Source organism: Phocoena sinus, chromosome 15, assembly GCF_008692025.1.
Source record: "Phocoena sinus isolate mPhoSin1 chromosome 15, mPhoSin1.pri, whole genome shotgun sequence".
Taxonomy (NCBI): Eukaryota; Metazoa; Chordata; class Mammalia; order Artiodactyla; family Phocoenidae; genus Phocoena; species Phocoena sinus.
Genome location: NC_045777.1, coordinates 8,665,839 through 8,673,860, shown reverse-complemented (window position 1 = coordinate 8,673,860; position 8,022 = coordinate 8,665,839).

Below are 8,022 nucleotides of genomic sequence, written 5' to 3'. Positions count from 1 at the left end.
AGGGCCTCATGGGTAACATGAATAAAAGTGGGACCCATACTCTGCATTCAGGAAGCTTCCTAGAGTATGTGTGTGTTGAGGGATTGGGGTGAATACATACATAAATTCTAGTGCAAACATCAGCTCATTAAGGTCAGGCCCGTTTTGACGTGGGTGCTATACTAGGAGAAGTGCCCATCCATCATATAAAGATGTTTGTAGAACAATATAAATCTTTACTGCAACCTCTCCCAATATGCCAAAAGGGCGCGAACATCCGTTCATTACAAACTGCTTTTTGATTCTTTTTATTCATCCACTTCTTCCAAAGCTCTACTTTTCATGAAATACCAACTTGTCCCTGGCAACTCACCCAAAACGTGCTTCAAAACCCCTTCGAAGCCCAGCCTCCTGTGGTTCTGTTTCTCTTTGCCACTTCCCTCACCTTCCAGTTGCCTTTCCACATGTAATTTTTCTGCTTTTTTTTTTACCACATTCATTGATGCTTTTTATTTTTTTTCCTGCTGCAAAGCTTGTGGGATCTTAATTCCCTGACCAGGGATCGAACCCTGGCCCAGAGCAGTGAAAATGCCAAGTCTTAACCACAAGACCACCAGGGAATTCCCTAACTTCTCTGCTTTTTAATTGTAAATGAATCAAGATAGCATTGGGTCCTTTTAATATTCCCTTCACCCATTTCCCAGATTTAAAAAACAAGACCAGGATCCTGCTGGTAGAGCAAAGTTCCCTGCAGCACACAGGGAAGGCAGAGAAGCTTTAAATCCTATTGTGGGAAGGAGAGTTCAGTCCTATGTAACAGAAGGTGAATTCATGTAAAGAATACACACAGATATCATTCAACCAGATTAATGAAATAATATCTGCCAAAGCACTTCAAAAAGTGTAAAGCACAATATAAATATATGGTATTGGAGAAGCAGTTTCTGGAATAAGAAAAACGTGACTTTTAGATGAATCTTGAAGAATTGATAGACTCTGGACCTGTGGGATGAGAGGTGATGAGCGTGCGAAGGAGAAGCAGGTCCGGAATTCAGCAGCAGCAGGTGCAAGGATCCTGTGCAGGAAGGGGTTGAGTGTATTAAAAGAGCCTGTATCAGTCCTTAAACTCAGGCTTCTTAAGTTTATTTCCTGTCTGGGGCATTCTGTGACACGTTTCTAAATGGAAAACTCATTCCCAGTTGAGCTAGCCAAATGAATAAATAATGCAGAAATTATTAAGACATTTTCCAGAGGACCCCAGCATTTCCCGTCTTGACAATGGGGCTGGATTTGACATTGGCCACCTCAAGAGGTTAAAAATAAAATCTGTGACCAATTCAAACTTCCCTTCTAATGGTTTTTCAATAATCTAAGATTGGGCTGAAAGACAATACCTGTAACCAACTTCTTCGGACCATCTTAACATCAGTCATTAAGCCATGAGCATGACCAAGTGGACGTGCCATCAGCTGATCACCATCCTGGGCTGTGAGAATAGGAAGGAATATGGAAATAAATGATGACTTCGTTGGTCAAGCTACAGGGTGTTAAAAGAAGAGGGGGCTTTTAAAAATGGAAATGTTCCAGTAACACACTAGATGACTTTGGGTTCATCAGACAAAGTTAATCAGTGCGAAGGATCTTAAAGGGAAAAAACAAAAATATTAGCTCACATGTGTGCAGTGTTTCCTGCATGCCAGCTACTACCTAGTTTATCCTACCTCGTTTATTCCTGACAATGACCCTACGAGATGCAGGTACTTATGTCCACTGTACAGATGAACAAACTGAAGTGGAGGAAGTCAGGTTACTTGCCCAAGGTCACACAATGGGTAAGAGAAAGAATCAGCATGTATATTGTCTAAAAAGCCTCCAGAGACAGTGATCAGGAGAGACTATTGAGAAAACCCCTGCCCCCCAGACCCTAAAAACCACAGAAGCCAGAGCATACCTACCTCATCGTATCCAGGAAGAGTGGTTGTCTCATAACAAATGGTGGCAAAACGAGGGCTCAGACAAGGGTGTCTCACTCACAGGAATCAATCAGCCTCCTGGGCATGAGTTTTCTCGTCTGTACGATGGGTGTCAAACTATCTACTTCCCAAATGAAAAATTATCTAGGGAAGCTCTTCAGAAAGTAATAGCATGGTTAAAAAATAATAATAATTTTATATATATATATATATATTACAATTAGGAGTATCTGAAGTCAGACAAACTGATTTGAAATCAGCCCTACCAATTATTATGAGTCTTATCCATGGGCAATTTAGATCCCTCCCTAATTATCAGTGTTTTCACCTGGAAAATGAGAATAAGAATCAAACCTATCTCATGGGCTTCTGGTGAAGATTAAATAATACTATGTATGCAAGGATAATATCCTTTGCACTACCCTCTGCACACAGTAAATGCTCAATAAATATTAAATAATAGTAATAACAATAAAGAAGTCAGAGCTACAAGGTGTGCTTAATTACAACAAGACTGCAGTACCTATTCTGACGCACCAGGGCATGATAGCTTGAGTAAGAAATAAAATAAATATGCAAACGACGAAACTTTAACCTAATAACGTGACCACTCCCCAAGTTTAGCATATTACTGGAAATCGCTAATGGAGCACTGCCCATTATTCATGATCTGAGCACTAAGGAACCATGCATAATGGAACAGAGTCCCCGCTAACAGCAGATTCACGCACGATAATTTAAACTTGTTTGTATGGAAATAAGGGACGAATCTTTGAAGTGAGCTTTAATGAGATTCTGCTTGATCTTCAGTGTATCCTGGGAGAAAGAGTTCAGTTTTCCCGCCAGCATCCGGCTCTTGTTGGTGGCGTGTAGGAAAGAAAGGGCGGGCTTAAATTATGAATGGCCCTTCTTGTCTTTGTGATGACAGGTAAGGAGCAGGGGGTGCTCATCCGGGGGCACCGGGGAGATGGAGAGAGACACCCCAGCTCTCCTGCAAGGTGGTTTCTGAATCAGAAACTTACAGATGGGCTTGGGGGACTGGAGTCTCAGAAGACATTCCTCATGGAAAGGAGAGTGTTACAGACCCTCGGAGATAGAAATGAACCAGTGGGTCCTGGCGGGAGATGCTGGTGTATCAGCATGGCCCCTGCACCTTGTCATACTCCACAGGTGCAGAATCCCACGCCTGTGCCAGAGGAGACCTGGCAAACAGTTGGCACTGCCCAGTGACTGCTGAGCTGGCCGCGGCCAGTGTCTGAAGAGGGCTGGCGTTTGGTCAACTTGGCCTGACTGTCAGAAGCTCCCAGGAAGTGAGTCTGTGTTTTGATTGTCAGGTGGAGAGTTTCTTAAATCGGTGGTTTAGGAAAAGCTCCGTTCAAGCCGTGGGCGAGGTCTACCTCCCTGGGTGGCCGTCGGATGTGTGACGAGGAGACTGTGGTGGCCAGGCACAGGCTGGCCACACACTGTACAGCACTCAGCACGTGGCAGCTGCCATTTTCATGTCTGCGGCCTTTCGGGCTCAGTTAATCGTAGCTAAGCCTCTGAGACCAAGTGCTTGTTGAATTCCTTCTGTGGTTTCCACACAGAGACACAACGTAACTTGAAGCACGATGGACAACACGTGTTGAAACTTTCTCTGCAACATGGTCCTCGCTGGGGACTCTGCTTACATTATCTCAGTTGATCCTTACCACAGCCCTATGGGGGAAAATATGCTTCTTTAGTCTCATTTTGCAGATGAGAAAACTGAGGCCCATGAGGTGAAGTTACTCACCCAAGATCACAAAGCCAGGAAGCAGTGAGAACTGGGATTTTCAAGCCAACACCTGTTTGATCCCTGGGTCCACTCTCTTATAATCACGCTCTGTCCTGCCTTGCCCTCAGCTGCTTCCCTGATAGAAGGCTGCCCTGACCTTAACTGAACTCTCAGCTGGGCACAGTGAAGGGGAGGTGCTCCGTACACACTAAGGAGTGTATGTCAATCCCTCTCCAGTATACAGATGTATTCTCTACAGATGTGCTGGGAACTCCAGCACACAGCAGACCCGAGCAGGAAGGACGCTTTCCTGACCCCCGTCACCCACCTCAGCTGTCACCCACATACAGACAGGAATTCAATTCTCAGCCTATTTTGTCTTGATTTGCTAAAGAAAAACCTCCCATTTTTAAGCCAACACGTGCTGAGCACTTACTTATCCCGTGCCAGGCACTATGCTAAGAGGATTCCGTGCATTCAGTCATTTAATTCTTAAAACTCTTATTCCCAGTTTACCAACCAGACTATTGAGGCACGTACGAATTAAGTAACCAGCCCAGAAATGTGCAGCTGGTGAATGGGGCACCAGGATACACCCCTGCATCGTTCATGGGATGGGTGCGTGTTTCCCTCTATGTGACTGATGCTGTTCTCAGCCTGGGAATCCAGCAGTGAGCAAGACAGATCGGGTGCCCGCCCTCAGGGAGCCTGTGTTCTAGAGGGGAGAGACGGGCTACAAAGAAATATACATCTGCCACAATAGATGAAGAAAATCAAGGCAGAGGAAGGAACTAGAAAGTAAAAGACGTGGGAGGGGTTGCTGGTTTACGGGGCAACCGGTGAAGGCTGCCAGAGGACATTTGAACTGATATTTGAGCCGACACCTGATGAACAAGGGAAGTGGCAGAAACACATTTCAGAGAGTGGGATTGTCACGTGCAAAGGCCCTGGGGCAGGAATGAGTTAGGGTTATTAAGAAAACATCAAGGAAGCCCTTCTGCCCCAAGTGGAGTAGAGGAAGTGAGTGAGTCAGAAGGGTGAATCATGCAGGGGCATGTCCAACTCAACAGAATCCGTATCCTGTTCTTCTACCCACGACACTGTTCTTCATCTCCAAACCTGCGAAATATCAAATCCATCGCTACAATCCGCTCTGCCTGAGGGTCCTCCCCTCTACCTGAATCCCTGAGTCCCTCTTTCCTTTATGTTTAGATGATTACCAAATGTAGAGGCTCTGGAATCCATTCTCTTTTAAAATCATTTGAATTAAACTAGGATAAATGTCCACCAAGAGATGAGGAACAGAGAGGAACTCTCTGAGAAGCATCCATGCAAGGTACATTTTCATATTCACAGATGTCCCCGCTGACAGAGATGCCAGTGTGCATGGGGTGAGAATATCACGTAAAGGGGGCATCAGTGTCACTGCTCCCACAGAAACGTTTCCATCTCCAAGATCTATAGAATTAGAATATGCATTCGTACTTTTAATACTGAAACAAGTCAATAGCAAAGTTGCTACAGTAGCTTCTCATTCAAATATATGAGTCAAATATTTCTAGCTGAAGGTCTGAGGCTCTGAGGTTCCTTGTGGCATTCTACTCCCTCTTAGAACAGTTACCCAGGTCTAATTTGGTTATTTCCTTCTGCTGAGTAGATGTATTCTTTTCACATTTGATTACTTACCACAGCCATGAGTCAAAAAAATTATAATTAAATAAAATAAACAGGTCATGGGATGAGTCTTGGAAGAAAAGGTTGTCTTTTAATAATCAAAATCTTTATTCATTTCATCTCATCTTTATGCTAGAATGCTGAGAGAACTGGATTTTTAGAACATGACTTGGTCTTTGAGCTCAGAAAAAAAACACATTCTCCCATTTAATCTGGCCTTGACTCTGTGTCTTCTCAATGACAAATTTCAGCTAATCACCTCAGTGTCTTGGGGATAGCCTTTTTTTCTTCCTTTTTTTAAAGAGCAGGACTGAAATTTCACTGTATTGAACATAAACGGGAAAAAGTACATGGTAGAATAAAACTTAAAATGCTTTTATGAAATTTTTATTATAAGGCTGCCTGTAATGGAGCTGACCTCATATTCACCTAAGGTTTGTCTGGCTCTGAGTTCAGATTTCATGCCAATTAACATGTTAATGACATATATCATTTAAAGAGCCCATCATAACTTTTATCACACCATGTTACATCTATTTCCTTGTAATTAAATCAGAATTACAGGGTGTAATTACTTTTCTTTTCCTGAATACTCATTCCTTTTCAGACATTTAAATTCAAGTACAAGTAATAAAAGACACTTGCAAGTAACAACCTAATAAAAATATTATCAATTAATGAACGTGTTGGGTTTCTCCTATTATCTGGTTTCTTTCTGACAAATTCCTTTCTCCCCCTGTGCTTTGGATGACATGTAATGTTTGGTTGTATCCAGTCAAATGCCTCATAAGTTCTTTAAATCCTCAGGGCCCTAGTCTCCATTAATATGCAATGTTCTCACGCGTAAATATAATTACATACAATTATTAGGGAAAAGGATCAAATAAGGTTTATTAAGGATATATCCTATAATTACCCAAGTCCAAGACTTCCCTTTACATGCTAATTCAACCAAGGGTTGGGGTCTGCAATCACTCCACCTGCAAAACGGCTATTGACTTTGATTTCACTTTAGGAAGCTGATAATTCATGGCAGGACCGGAAAAGGGATATACCTTGTTATGTCCTTGTTTTAAAGGCATAATAACTCTAGAAAGAGTACGGGGCTTCCCTGGTGGCGCAGTGGTTGAGAGTCCGCCTGCCAATGCAGGGGACACGGGTTCGTGCCCTGGTCCGGGAAGATCCCACATGCCACGGAGCGGCTGGGCCCGTGAGCCATGGCCGCTGAGCCTGCGCGTCCGGAGCCTGCGCTCCGCAACGGGAGAGGCCACAACAGTGAGAGGCCCGCGTACCGCAAAAAAAAAAAAAAAAAAAAAATGGACCCAGAGGTGATTATCTGGCCAATTCTGGTCTTCCAAACCCTTCCAAACATCGAACTGAAAACTTAAAGTTACATCACACTTAATTTTTGAATCTCGTTGTAACTTCAAAGGATAGCTAAGAACATGCACCTAATATACAAGCATGTGATCTATAAGGATCTGTAAGAATTACATTGGCAGAACTACCAGGGACTAACACATATTATTGGAGGAACTGGGCACTGAAAGATGAGTAGAAAAGCAACTCCTTTGTTGTCAGATCAATTCAATCATTCCTTTGAAAAGTACTTATTGAGCATCTATGGTGTGCTATGTACTGTTCTAGGTATTGGCAATTAATAAGATGGTCAAGGTCACTGCTATCCAGGTGCCAACACCCTAGGGACGGAAAACAGACTGTAAACTAGTAAACAACAGAAAGAATAAGAGAATTACATCTAGTGATGGCAGCCAAAAAGAAGAGATAACAGAACAAGGTGATGTGATAAAAAGTGATCGTATTTGGGGCAGATGAGTTTAGACGGATTGTCAGTGAACGCGTCTCTGAGGTGCCTGATCTTTGAGCTGGGGCTCCAGTGATGTGAAGGAGACAGTCAAGGGAGACTCGGGAGGCACAGAACCTCCAAGTGTCAAGGTCCTAAAGGGAAGAGAGCATGATGTTTTGCGAGAACACAGTGGGTAAGGATGTGGCTAGAGCACAGGGAGCAAGAAGTAGTATAAAGATGGAACCATTTAGGTAAAAGCTCAGTTACCCAGGGGAGCCATGAGAAGTCGTATAGATTTTGTTCTCAGAGTGGCAGGAAGCAATGAGAGGGTTTTAAGCCAGGAAGTGACATTATCCAAATTACATTTGGAAAAGGATAGTCTGTGGCGTAGAGCCCAGATTGGAGGGGGCAGGAGTGGAAGCGGGTGGTCATTCAGGAGACTGTTGGTGTCTTCCAGGTGAGAAATGGCTCAGGTTTGAATTAAGGAGGGGCCAGTACAAAAGGTACAGCCCCTGATGTGGCAGGTGGGCCAAAAGGAGCTACTCCACAGGCTTGTGGCAGTGAGTAGGGACCCCTGCATCTCCTGGCCATTTGCTGAACAAATGTATTCTGTCTAATATGTGCTGGGCATTATTCTAAGCCCTGGAGATGCCGAACTGAACAAAACGGACGACATCCCTGCTCTCTCTCATGGACGCTAAATAAGGGAGAAGAGACATCCAACACAAAAACAAATAATTATATAAGAGTATGTCAGGTGATGATAGGTATCTTAAAGAAAACTAAACCAGGGCATAGGGATTGGGAAGGATGAAGAATGAGGGAAAGGAAGC